The following is a 13,761-nucleotide window of genomic DNA, read 5'->3' as shown; positions in this document are numbered from 1 at the left end:
TATTTCCTCAGGTACTGCGCCAGTTGCTTTGGAGCTCACAATTTTAAACGAAAACACTCCCGATAGTTTAGATGGGCTGTTGAGAAATACTCACACTCAGTCATGCAGACTTCAGGTGCTAGTCCTGAATGAAAGAGAGCAGCTGATACTACTAAGAGGCCAAAGATCACGCCCTAAAATATGGGCAAAGCAGGACGATTGATAGCGCCACCCCCCCTACATGCACAAGGTACATTACTGGAAGGACCAGAAAGATCATTAAAATAAACTCAGTGGCCATGTAACGCAACACTTCTCACATGACTAGCTGAGTCTATCCACGCTATGTACCGCACTTGTTAAAGATTGAGAAACTGGGCGAATGCCCAAATACTGCAGAATTACACAGCTGCTGAACTTGAGCAAGGACGTAGTCGTACGTAAATGTCTCAAACATTTTGACAGCGGATTTACCGAAAGAGAGGGAGACAGAACGTGTTTGTAAGAACACTATGAAGAGAGGCAACTACGAAGTTGAGCGGACAGCCGACTTTATACTGACGTTTAATTGTTGGTTATCGCGAGACTGATGTTATCAACTGTAAATCATATGTTCCAAACAGAATGCGTCCTTGAAAATGCAGAAAATATTGCCGCATCACTTTGCTTTGCAGAGGGAAAGCGACGTAGGGAAAACATTGAACTGGTGTACATGAGACAGGAAACCCACAGTAAGGTCCAGAATCACATAGAAGAGATGGCCAACTCTTCCTCAAAGAAAAGAGAATATGGAGGATATAAACAGAATAACAGCGCCATGTATTTTCTTTTTGCCTCACATCTGAAAGAACGTAACGAATCCTGTGTAAGCAGAAAGCAGCATAAACATTTATATTTATAGCCTATGTCATTCCCAAAAACAATGCACCTCCGTAGCCAAGAGCGGTAATGTACGTCATATACAGTAGCGTCGATTAGGAAGTTGCTGGATCGAATCCTTGAGATGGAACAGAGAAGGAGAACCAGCCAACAATACCATGAGACTCTTTCTCTGTTTATATCAAACAACTGAAACAGGGTCCCCTGTAAACATATATACAAAAGATAGCAACTGCAATAAGGAAAATTTCTGCATCACACTTATCCTCAACATGATCAGTGCCGTCCTCTCCACGAAAATAAAATGAAATCGATAAAAACGGACCACAAGCCAGCAGATCATCGTTTTCTGATTTATAGAATGGGGATACTGCTGTAGAAAACTGTTGTGAGAACCTGCTAGTCACCAAACTAGATTCCTATCCACAAATCTCTTTTCCCCAAGTCAGAAATAAGTGGGGATAAGGTGAAAGAAACCTCGTCAGTAAAAGTTTTTGTATGTCTATCCTTGTGATTGGACGTCTGGAAATAAAAGAAAATAAAACACCTACAGCCAGTCATCATCATGATGTCATTTATTGTACAGCTACCAGTTTCAGCTCTTCAATTGGCCATCTTCGGGCCTTAGCTGATGCTGAAGAGGTTAACACCATCTATATACATGATGCATCAGTGGCCAACATAACTGGTTTACACAGGCTACCTGTAACTGCGATGTTGTCTCTCCAAAAAAAAAAAAAAAAAAAAAAAAAAAACTGGTAGCCGTACAATAAATGACATCATAAGGACGGCTGTAGGTGTTTTATTTTCATCAGTAAAATGTCTTTAATACTCCAGTGAAACATGAATGGTTTCCGGATTATTACTGAAGTTCAAGGTAGAGGGGAGATCCTTGTGTCTTTGTCCCCGGGAAACTAGTTTCAAAGCTACTGGTGGTCTTACACTCCATAGAAAGGACAACCTCAGTGTGGAAATCTGAAGGAGGACATTTCTGTCTCAAGCCCTGCGGTGGAGTTCACGAAGATGAAAGACTGGTGTTTCTTAGAAACGTGCAAGTGCATGCACTTCAGCACTTCCAAAGGGTTCTTAGCCATCGTTAGGTATATCGATATACTGATATACACTCTAGCCCCTGCGCTCTGTGGGAAATTGCTGACGATATTCACTTGACTGGTCGCTTTCCGGTCTCAATTCAGTTTGTATATGGTCCAACGCTGAAAAAGAAACTACAAAAATCGATTCTTAGTAAGGCTGACTGGACACTGTGTGGTCAAATGGCTGTGTCTGGGCATCGCAGAAGCATGGAAGAATAGGTAGAGCATACTGTCAACATGATACAACGTCATTAAAGCATCCATCCGTCCAGTTATAAAGTCAGATAGTCACCCGCTCAAGAAACGAATGCTGCGCTACATTCAGAGGTGGGCCGGTGGCTCTGCAACGTTTCAAATGCCGAACAGTTGCTTAGAACCTTTCAAGTAGCAAAAGCCGTATGTCACCACTTATTAAAGAGAACAAGAGGAAATTGCAGCAAGCATAACTTCTGCTCTTCCTGAGTTCCATAAACTATTACATTAAGTCTACTTTATTACTGGAGATGAAGAGAAGAGTTTCGGAGATGTGAGAACTGGTAAGTTACTGGTGTATAGGAAATGGCAGGCTCTCTGCCCGCCAGAGAAACATGCTGTAGGCACGTGTGAAATAATTCGCTAGTGTGAGCGTATCACTAGCCAGGATCCAGTTTCCCGTCACAACTGAGCTATTGATCAATGTGGTTGTTAGGATTTTTGTTCCATCAATAATAAAACATACTACTGTTCTTTATCCATGCAGGAGACGGACTGCTACAGGTTCTTGACACAACACCAGGTCAGGACAAAATCCATTATGCTATGCCGTGGCACACCTCAGTGATAACTAAAGAAATTCCCCGCCCCGTCTCTTCAACTGTGTATGGGAAACAGGAGATTTTCCTGACTTTTGGATGTACACTATCCCAATAAATTACGCTAATGGCCATTAAAATTGCTACACCAAGAAGAAATGCAGATGATAAACGGGTATTCATTGGACAAATACATTATACTAGAACTGACATGTGATTACATATTCACGCAATTTGGATGCATAGATCCTGACAAATCAGTACCCAGAACAACCACCTCTGGCCGTAATAACGGCCTTGATACGCCTGGACATTGAATCAAAAAGAGCTTGGATGACGTGTACAGGTATAGCTGGCCATGCAGCTTCAACACGATACCACAATTCATCAAGAGTAGTGACTGGCATATTGTAACGAGCCAGTTGCTCGGCTACCATTGAACAGACGTTTTCAATTGGTGAGAGATCTGAAGAATGTGCTGGCCAGGGCAGCAGTCGAGCATTTTCTGTATCCAGAAAAGCCCGTACAGGACATGCAACATGCGGTCGTGCATTATCCTGCTGAAAGGTAGGGTTTCGCAGGGATCGCCGGCCGGTGTGGCCGTGCGGTTAAAGGCGCTTCAGTCTGGAACCGCGTGACCGCTACGGTCGCAGGTTCGAATCCTGCCTCGGGCATGGATGCGTGTGATGTCCTTAGGTTAGTTAGGTTTAAGTAATTCTAAGTTCTAGGGGACTTATGATCACAGATGTTGAGTCCCATAGTGCTCAGAGCCATTTGAACCATTTCGCAGGGATCGAATGAAGGGTAGAGCCACGGGTCGTAACACATCGAAATGTAACGTCAACTGTTCAAAGTGCCGTCAATGCGAACAAGAGGTGCCCGAGACGTGTAACCAATGGCACCCCATACCATCACACCAGGTGATACGCCAGTATGGCGATGACGAATACACGCTTCCAGTGTGCGTTCACCGCGATGTCGCCAAACACGGATGCGACCATCATGATGCTGTAAACAGAACCCGGATCATCCGAAAAAATGACGTTTTGCCATTCGTTCACCCAGGTTCGTCGTTGAGAACACCATCACAGGCGCTCCTGTCTGTGACGCAGCGTCAAGGGTAACCGCAGCCATGGTCTCCGAGCTGATAGTCCATGCTGCTGCAAACGTCGTCGAACTGTTCGTGCAGATGGTTGTTGTTTTGCAAACGTCCCCATCTGTTGACTCAGGGATCGAGACGTGGCTGCACGATCTGTTACAGCCATGCGGATAGGATGCCTCTCATCTCGACTGCTAGTGATACGAGGCCGTTGGGATCCAGCACGACGTTCCGTATTACCCTCCTGAACCCACCGATTCCATATTCTGCTAACAGTCATTAGATCTCGACCAACGCGAGCAGCAATGTCGCGATACGATAAACCGTAATCGCGATAGGCTACAATCCAATTTTTATCAAAGTCGGAAACGTGATGGTACGCATTTCTCCTCCTTACACGAGGCATTACAACAACGTTTTACCAGGCAACGCCGGTCAACTGCTGTTTGTGTATGTGAAATCGGTTGGAAACTTAACTCATGCAGCACGTTGTAGGTGTCGCCACCGGCGCCAACCTTGTGTGAATGCTCTGAAAAGCGAATCATTTGTATATCACAGCATATTCTTCCTGTCGGTTAAATTTCGGGTCTGCAGCACGTCATCTTCGTGGTGTAGCAATTTTAATGGCCAGTAGTGCATGTTGAAAGAAGTTCATAGAGACTCTGCACCCTGACCCAACGCTGTTTGTTACTAGAAATATGAATGTAGCGTACTGCAGATTTGGCACGCCAATTTGGTGCTTCTTTTGAATAAACAGGCTGTATCATTCACGGTATCGTGAAAGAAGAACATGGCTGTAAGATTCGTACGCTTACACGAGTGTAAACGAAACAAGAATCCATCCTTACAATGCAGAGCGACAACTTTAGCCCAAACAGATGGTTGACAACGGTGAAAGTGCACAGAAAAAAAATCTAAAACACTTTTGACCGTTTGAAAAGTGCATATGTACCGTTTTCTTCAACTCATAATTGACTACTTGTAAAATGGTAACACGTATATTGACTCTTTTTATACAGTGTTATTAAACCGTTTCCACAGAGAGTTTAAAGATATCGCAGCTCGCTTAAAAATGCTCTTGTACCAGCGCAATACATCTGCTTGCACATCGCTGAAATGTGGTAGGTGTTCTTCTAAATATACTGCGCAGAAGAATTAAAGTACCACATTTCTGAAACGCCTTCGTTTTCCCCCATTGCGACGCAGAAATTTGAAATTTGCATACATCCTTTTGCTGTAATGGTACAAAAGCGTGGCGCCTCTGGCTTGGTGATGCTTCAAACAGCGAGGTTTAGACACATGCGGAAAATAAAGGCCAGAGCTCAGAGGTTCATGTGAGTTGTAAGGTGGCATAATGATGTCACATTGGAATAAAATTTCACCACAATTCTGACAAACGCCACCGTGGGCGTGTAGCACGATGGAAAGGTATCACTAGCAGTCGAGATGACAGGCATCCTATCCGCATGGCTGTAACGGATCGTGCAGCCACGTCTCGATTCCTGAGACGGGGACGTTTGCAAGACAACAACCATCTCCACGAACAGTTCGACGACGTTAGCAGGAGCATGGACTATCAGCTCGAAGACCATGGTTGCGGTTACCCTTGACGCTGCATCACAGACAGGAGCGCCTGCGATGTTGTACTCAGCGACGAACCTGGGTGCACGAATGGCAAAACGTCATTTCTTCGGATGAATCCGGGTTCTGTTTACAGCATGATGATGGTCGCATCCGTGTTTGACGATATCGCGGTGAACGCACATTGGAAGTGTGTATTCGTCATCGCCATACTGGCGTATCACCTGGTGTGATGGTATGGGGTGCCATTGGTTACATGTCTCGGTCACCTCTTGTTCGCATTGACAGCACTTTGAACAGTGGACGTTACATTTCAGATGTGTTACGACCCGTGGCTCTACCCTTCATTCGATCCCTGCGAAACCCTACATTTCAGCAGGATAATGCACGACCGCATGTTGCAGGTCCTGTACGTGCCTTTTTGGATACAGGAAATGTTCGACTGCTGCTCTGGCCAGCACATTCTCCAGATCTCTCACCAATTGGAAACGTCTGGTCAATGGTGGCCGAGCAACTGGCTCGTCACAATACGCCAGTCACTACTCTTGATGAACTGTGGTATCGTGATGAAGCTGCATCGGCAGTGTTGTAGTTGGCAGAAGAGCCAACATCGTTTACTAGAGGAGGCCGAAATGCACGCGTTTAGCACACGCAGGCTGACGTGAAGAGGGAAGAACTATACTGACGTGAGGTCTGGAACATGACAAGGAACGAGAATTCAGAAAGTGGACGAAATTAGTTTGATACTTAACTTTAATCCATTAATGATGAATGTCGCTCTTGACGGTACATGAGTCACAATATTATCTGTTCAGAAGACATTGTAACTGAATATGGCGCCTTGCTAGGTCGTAGCAAATGACGTAGCTGAAGGCTATGCTAAACGGTCGTCTCTACAAACGAGAGCGTATGTAGTCAGTGAACCATCGCTAGCAAAGTCGGCTGTACAACTGTGGAGAGTGCTAGGGAGTCTCGCTAGACGAGACCTGCCGTGTGGCGGCGCTCGGTCTGCAATCACTGACAGTGGCGACACGCGGGTCTGACGTATGCTAACGGACCGCGGCCGATTTAAAGGCTACCACCTAGCAAGTGTGGTGTCTGGCGGTGACACCACAGGCAGCTGTACCTGTACACGCCATCCAAGCTCTGTTTGACTCAATGGCCAGGCGTATCAAGGCTGTTATTGCGGCCAGAGGTGGTTGTTCTGGGTACTGATTTCTCAGGATCTATGCACCCAAACTGCGTGAAAATGTAATCACATGTCAGTTCTAGTATAATATATTTGTCCAATGAATACCCGTTTATCATCTGCATTTCGTCTTGGTGTAGCAATTTTAATGGCCAGTAGTGCAGTTTGGATCTGGTTAGCAGTTCATCGTTTCATAAAGAAAAATGTTTTATTACTGTCCGATACTCCTCTTTATCCATCACTATGAAACACGCCCGATATTGATCGCCTAAGATAGCTGCCGACAAACAATTGACCGTCTTAGCTACATGAAAGCTTGAAAAAGGAAATGTTAGAAGAACCTCTCTTATACAAATCATTTTTCTAGGAAGGAAGATTAAGGTTTAATGCTTCGTCACTAGACACGGAGAACAAACTAGAAGTTGCCTGATCATATTAAATTTCTTAGCACAGAAATTTTCTAGCCTTTTAAGCACAAAAAATACATAATACATTGGATTGTTATATAACAATAGGAAGGATGAAAGACGTGTAAAAGTCAAAGTAGTTCCATACATAGAATGAGCGTAGGGGAGCAGATGCAAGAATCCACACCGTCGTCCTAGGCCAGGTCAAAGCGGATGTGGTTTGTCATCGTTTTCCTGAAGTGTGTATCTATGTCGTGGAGGTGACTGTGTGGACTCGTTGTGCAGTGTAGTGTTGAGTTTATGTAGTTATGGATGAAGGGAAGAGAGGGGGTGAACATAGCCTGCCCCTGTCGGGGAGCACCAAGGGGACCGCCATCAGACGGACAGATCACCAAAAACAGTGTCACATACCCTCATTATAGGAGACACTGCGGAGAGGCTTGGAATTTAATCCAGGACATTGGCGCAGAGACTGGTGATCATGAACTTTCCGCCACCACCTCTCCTTCTCTTGCCGGCCATACTGGCAGTGAAACTTTTACGCCATCAGGATTCGAAACGACATACCTCCTAGCCTAGCGCCACCGCACAAGAGTGCGTTAGCGACCTCGGCTACGGAGGCGGGTTGCGTGTAAAGGGTACGTTTAATAAATTACTATCCACAAGGTTCCATTTCAGGCCCAGAATTTCGCCAGCCAGATTTCGTTTTACCTGTGTCCTTGTTCGGTATACACCCGATGTTGGGAATACAACTGAGTTAAGCGCTACACACTTTAATCATAAAATGCAAGTTATGCTACTGAGCGAGGTGGCGCAGTGACGGGATACTGGACTCGCAGTCGGGAGCAGTGGCGTTCAAGCTGCCGTCCGACCAACCGGATTTAAGGTTTCCATTGGTTCACGAAGACGACTGAGAGAAGGTGGTTTCTTTGAAATGGGAGCAGCTGAGTTCATTCTCCATTTTTATCAGCTCCGAGCTTGTACTCTGCGTCTAATGATGGAGCGTTAAACTCTAAATTCTTTCATGAAAAAAAAAAGAGATTTATGCGACTTTTACGGGAATCATTTAGTTAAATTAGCAGATATTGCCTGAACACAATAAAGCTTTTGAGGAATTAATGTTAATGCCCCATGAGCTTATGTATCTGCAGGAAAAGAGAATTGACCCTACTCTTGGACCAGATTCCAACGAGTTATTCACCTAGACTGATTCAGGAAAACATAGATATATCTGAATCAGAACGGGTGAAATTGTTGTGAAACTCAGATCCTTTAAAAATAGTCACATCTTCATCAGAACTTTGGTAAATAACTAACATTTATCATAAGACGGAGAGATATATGATTTTTAAAGGATTTTTCTGGGTTCAGATGCAGTGGAGATGGACATTTTTCGTTTTTGTATTCGTCTCAATTTATTACAACCAGATCTATGAGTTAGCACTGGAGTAAGCAGCATCTCCTGGACAGTTCCAAGACCAACCAAGGCAAAGCGCTTATATATACTATTTTCAGTTAACCAAGGAAGTTCACAGTGAATTTTCACGATTTAAAAACATATACGAAACTTTTTAGAATGTATGAAATTGGGACGCCGAAATCTGAAATGACGCCCGTCTTAATGTGGCTTTTCAACTGTGATACCACCAAGTAGAGTAGAGCTACTACCTGTAATGCAGTTAGGATTCAGTTATGAAACTTCATAACTTAAACGCACCCAAAACACCTACGGTAATTTGTAAGTGTGAATGTTGTTAACGATCTTTGGAAGAAAAACAGTAACCGTCGGACAAACAATCCTGTAGGAAGAACTTCCGCAACTGAGCATTTTAGCAGAGGTCGAAAATCCCGCTCAGTTGTAAATTTCTCAATTTTCACACGACCGGTTTCGGACTACTATAAGCCCATCTTCAGGTGCAGTAGCTGTGCTATGGTCCCCGAGCGCCGCGTGTATCAGTCCCGGTGTGCTGCCTATGAGCGCAGAACGGGGACTCCCTGTCGCTCGGGGACCACAGCACAGCTACGACACCTGAAGATGGGCTTATAGCAATCCGAAACCGGTCGTGTGAAAATAAAGAAATTTACAACTGAAGTGGTATTTTCAACACAATTCATTATGAAACCTTTACAGTTAAGCTTCGGCGAGGGTTGTATAGTAAATAAAATGTAAGTGTGACTGAAGGCAGATTTTTCATCACAAAATGTCTTTAAATCAATAATGACGGGGCAACCTGCAACAATGGATCTCCCACTATCCTGTAGCTCTGCCGATTTTCTTGTGGTGTTATAAAATGTTCTTTTATCCTACAAAACTGTGGTAAAAGCAAGGATATTTATTCTTAGAGAATCTTCCCAGATGAAAGATAACTGAAGGCTGAACTATGAAAAGTACGCTACAACAGTACGCTACCTCCTGTCTAAAATAAATAAATAATAGGAAAATAAAATACTTCACAATCACGCAGTGCTTCCACCAATAGCTCCCAGCCATGGGCTGTATTCACGCACAGCCACCGCGCCAGAACTCTATATGATGCTGAGGTGCTCTGCTTGGTAATTAATACTTTCCTGCCAGAGCAAAGACCTTCTTTTACCGGATCTTGTTCGAGGTTTCAAACGTGTGCTCTTCCTGACAGACTCTACGCCAATTTTCGCAGTCACATTTCAGAACCCTGCGAAACGAATGTGTAAGGCTGGGTGGCGCAGTGGTTAGCACAATGGACTCGCATTCGGGAGGACGACGGTTCAATCCCGCGTCCGGCCATCCTGATATAGGTTTCCCGTGATTTCCCTAAATCATTCCAAGCAAATGCCGGGATGGTTCCTCTGAAAGGACACGGCTGACTTCCTTCCCCGTCCTTCCCTAATCCGATGAGACCGATGACCTCGTTTTTTGGTCTCATCACCCAAACAACCCAACCCTCATTGTAGATTATGTTCTAGCGCTCAGACTGGAATGTTAGAATCAGCGTTGTTTTCTATACATTTTCTGGATAACTGTCCAAATATACATGCGCATTTCTCTTAGATTTATCCATGAACAAAGATAAAACACTAAATTCATTACAGCCAACTACACTGTGGAATTACTCTAACGAGGGGCTAACCACAAGTGGGATGAAAGTAGCAGGCAAACTTCCCCACTAGGAACGCGCCCTGGAACACAGTACGGTATTCCTGCTTAGCCCCAACTATTAGCTGACGAATGCGGTTCCACTCAGGGGCTAACTTAACTGTGTTTTAATGATTAAATTGCAGAAAGACTCTCAGCTACACAACATGAAAACAGATTCTCTGTTCAATATTGAGGGCTGGCAGAACACGATATCGGTCACAGATACTGACTATTCTTATCCAGTGCTGGGTGGGGGAGTCTGTCTTCCTTATGAATGAAGTTGATCGTGCCAAGTTGCCTTTATGAGAGTACTTGCGATCTGGTTAAGTCTCTGTGCATTCGATTTAAGAGGGCTTATACCGACAAAGGTGCCCCCCCTCCCCCGATTCTCCGTCTTCCTTATTTGAAAGAAAGAGAGAGAGAGAGAGAGAGAGGTTGTATTGAAAACGTATGTCCTGCGAGTTCTGTGTATAGCTAAAACTGCTACTACTACCAATGGCCAACCGTACAACAAGAATTACAGAAAACATTAGTGACGACGGCTGTTCATCATTTTCGACAGTGCACAGAAAAGAGTGAAAAATGCTATTTACTGTATATATGTGTGCTAAATGTAGTTGGTCTTCGGCGCATCTGAATTTGCACAGGCATGCCTTACTCGGTATGGTTCTACTTTAGTGATAATGTCTTCCTTTATCCTAAGTGTCAATCACCTTGTCCAGTTCGGTATGAATGACCCTACAATTTGACTTGAAATCTAATCACAGATCGAATTTTTATTGTTTAAATTTTCAAAAGTTGTACCTGAAGTGTAAGGTAAAAGGAACCGCCTTGAATCGCACAAGGATATAACCCCGCATCGTACTACCCTATCGCAGAAGCTACCAGTCCACCAGGTCACTCAGAAGCAACCTAGCAGATTTATACAGAAAAAAGACGGCTTGCAATGATAAAGAGGAAAATCCGAATTTTATATCTACGCTATAAAGACTATGGAAAGACACAGAATTGCTTCTTTAATCACTTTATTAGATTATAAAAGTCAGCAGTGGAAGGTAGAAAAGAAGATGGATTTTCCTTTCTCTGGCATCAGAAACAGAATTTACACTATTGTAGGAAATCACGCTTCTATGCTACAACGATATACTATTACGTTACTGTGGATTTTTTCCTGAAGAGGCAAAACTGAAAGTGCCTATTTCATGACTTCACCTCGTATGCCGCATTCGCAGTTCCAAATCCTGCCACAAGCTTATGGCCTTTTCTGGTCTCCATGGCAACCGTGCGAACGCAAAGTGAGGTTATCAATATGTGGTAGGATTCCCAACCTATCGGCTCACATCGGTTCAGGGTCAGTTCACGCGGGCAAGATAAAGCCTCAGCACCATGGCAAACAATTTCAACATATTTTAACTCGCTCCTCCTAAAATCCATATCAATCTTTTGATATGCTTTTTATTCTGTAGAGTGAACAGGGATACCAAACCACCTATGAAATACTCTGTTACAATGATAATAGAAAATTATGATTATGAGTCTGTACATGTTTCCATCAAACCACTGATGAAACAATATACCGGCATCATTAAGGACTAGAAACAGTGAAGTGTGGGCAAACAAAGATTTTACAGATAGATTAAAAACTAAAATTTGAGAGCCTAATGCTAATATTTTTAAATGCTGAAATGTGGGCCAACCCATTATGTATGACGTGAAGGATATATATACGACGTTATCGAATGCATTTTTTTACACATAAGAAGCCGGCCATGTCATCAAATATCGATTCATATCAATGTGTTTTGAATATTCTAAGATAAATACTGGATAAGCAACGCGGCTGACGAAATTGTTTTCGTGTATTACAGGCGCGTCACTGATACCTCCGTGTTGCAGTAGTAACAGTCGAATGTTCTACAATATAAAGGATTATTCATTAATTTTGATCACCATAAGTGGCTCAGACCAAGGCAACACAATAGTTATCTTGTATACTCGTGTTCTGTATTTTATGAAATTACTGGCGTCTAATGGAGTCAACAAACACCTCAACTGACGCACAACAATTGTTGCAACACGCGTTTAACACTCAGAAACACGCTCAATGTCATAGCAGGTTCTGCTTTATCCGACTCCTCTGGGCGTATGTACAGAGACCTGGCTATTAAATGCAGTGCCGAGTAACAACTGATGAAGACATCAGGTTCTTATTGAAAACCGTGAAACTGAAATCCGGTTAACTCAATGTGAATCAGGTTCTCCGCGGTTACCTTAAATCGTTGACACAAATGTCAGGAAAATTACTTCAACAATGCCACAAGAGGTTTCTGTTACTTTTCCTTTCCAACTGAACCAGACACCGTCTGTTGTCACATTCCTTTCGAGCGAACATTCATTTCAAACGAGAAAATAACTGAACTGATGTTTAACTATCATATCTTTCAAAGAAAGGTACTGACATCGTTGGCGATGAACATTTGACCTCGAAACTCGTTACAGAGAGAGCAAATATCTTAACCGATGTATTTCCCCTCAATCGTAAAGTCTTCACAATCGTCGGTTGTCATTTGTAGGCGAAGGAAAGACACTAGCTGTTGTGCCTTCCCTGGTATGAAACTGAGCGAGACTTACCCAGTGGAGAAGAGAGATGCAGTCAGTCTTGTGAGGACTCCGGTGACGTCCGGCGCGTTGCACTGTGGCAGTCCGACTGGCGTGGCTGCTGGCTGGATGCTGCAGGCTCAACACTCGCGGCCGCGCCACCGATCCGTGCGCCGTTCCGAATGCGACTGGCGTCGTTACTGTTGGGTTCATAATCGCGGGTCAGCCGCTCAGCCACGCTTACGCACAGATTTAAACCACGCCCCCGCGCGACACGCGTGTTCGGAGCGAGAGGCGTGAGGAAAAAAAGGCGAGCCCGCTCGCGGCGCGACAAAAAAACGAAATTGATGCTCGCCCGGCAGGGACAAGAAACTGAATGAAATGTGTACTTAGAGAGCGGCGGCGTTCCATAACGTCGAGGACCGCATGGCACCATCATTACTGTACGCTCAGCGCGCAGCACTTGTTTTGAATTAACGTTCCGCTGATCGAAAGATGCGGAAAAGGTTGCGAGAAAAACTCCTGCCAATGCTAAACTGTATTCGCCAAAAATTTACACGAGCACGTATGTGCTGCTTGCACATGCGCGATCCGATGCATTTCAGCAGTATCTAAGGATGGTTTAACTTCCTATTTTTTAAATTTATTGGCTGTCGAGACGTGTCCATAACAGCCACCTCAACAGTGTAATATCATTGATGACGACACGAACGTAAGGACAACACGAAACCCAGTCCCTGAACTGAGAAAATCTCCGACCCAGCCAGGAGTCGAATCCGAACCTCCTTACTTTCTCCTTCGTAAACGTTTAATTATAGCAACAAAATTAATGGAGCCCAAACACGTTAAAGCTCTGTGAGAAAGCCAAGACTACGTCAAATGATACAAAAAAAAAAGGTTCTAATGGTTCTGAGCACTATGGGACTCAACTTCTGATGTCATCAGTCCCCTAGAACTTAGAACTACTTAAACCTAACTAACCTAAAGACAACACACACATCCATGCGCGAGGCGGGATTCGAAACTGCG

The 13,761-nt window shown here is 44.1% G+C and overlaps 1 protein-coding gene across 1 annotated transcript in view; it reads right to left on the bottom strand.

The window, feature by feature from the left end:
• Positions 1 to 12,927, bottom strand: part of LOC124555435 (transcriptional activator GLI3-like) — a 47,412-nt gene extending 34,485 nt beyond the window's left edge. The window contains exon 1 of the mRNA XM_047129345.1: positions 12,766 to 12,927. The gene's annotated coding sequence lies outside the window, so the exon portion shown is untranslated. The remainder of the gene's footprint in view (positions 1 to 12,765) is intronic.
• Between the last annotated feature and the right edge of the window lie 834 nt (positions 12,928 to 13,761).

Source organism: Schistocerca americana, chromosome X (assembly GCF_021461395.2).
Source record: "Schistocerca americana isolate TAMUIC-IGC-003095 chromosome X, iqSchAmer2.1, whole genome shotgun sequence".
NCBI classification, from domain to species: Eukaryota; Metazoa; Arthropoda; class Insecta; order Orthoptera; family Acrididae; genus Schistocerca; species Schistocerca americana.
Note: the sequence above shows the minus strand (reverse complement) of the source record. Positions and strands in the feature narration are given on the sequence as shown.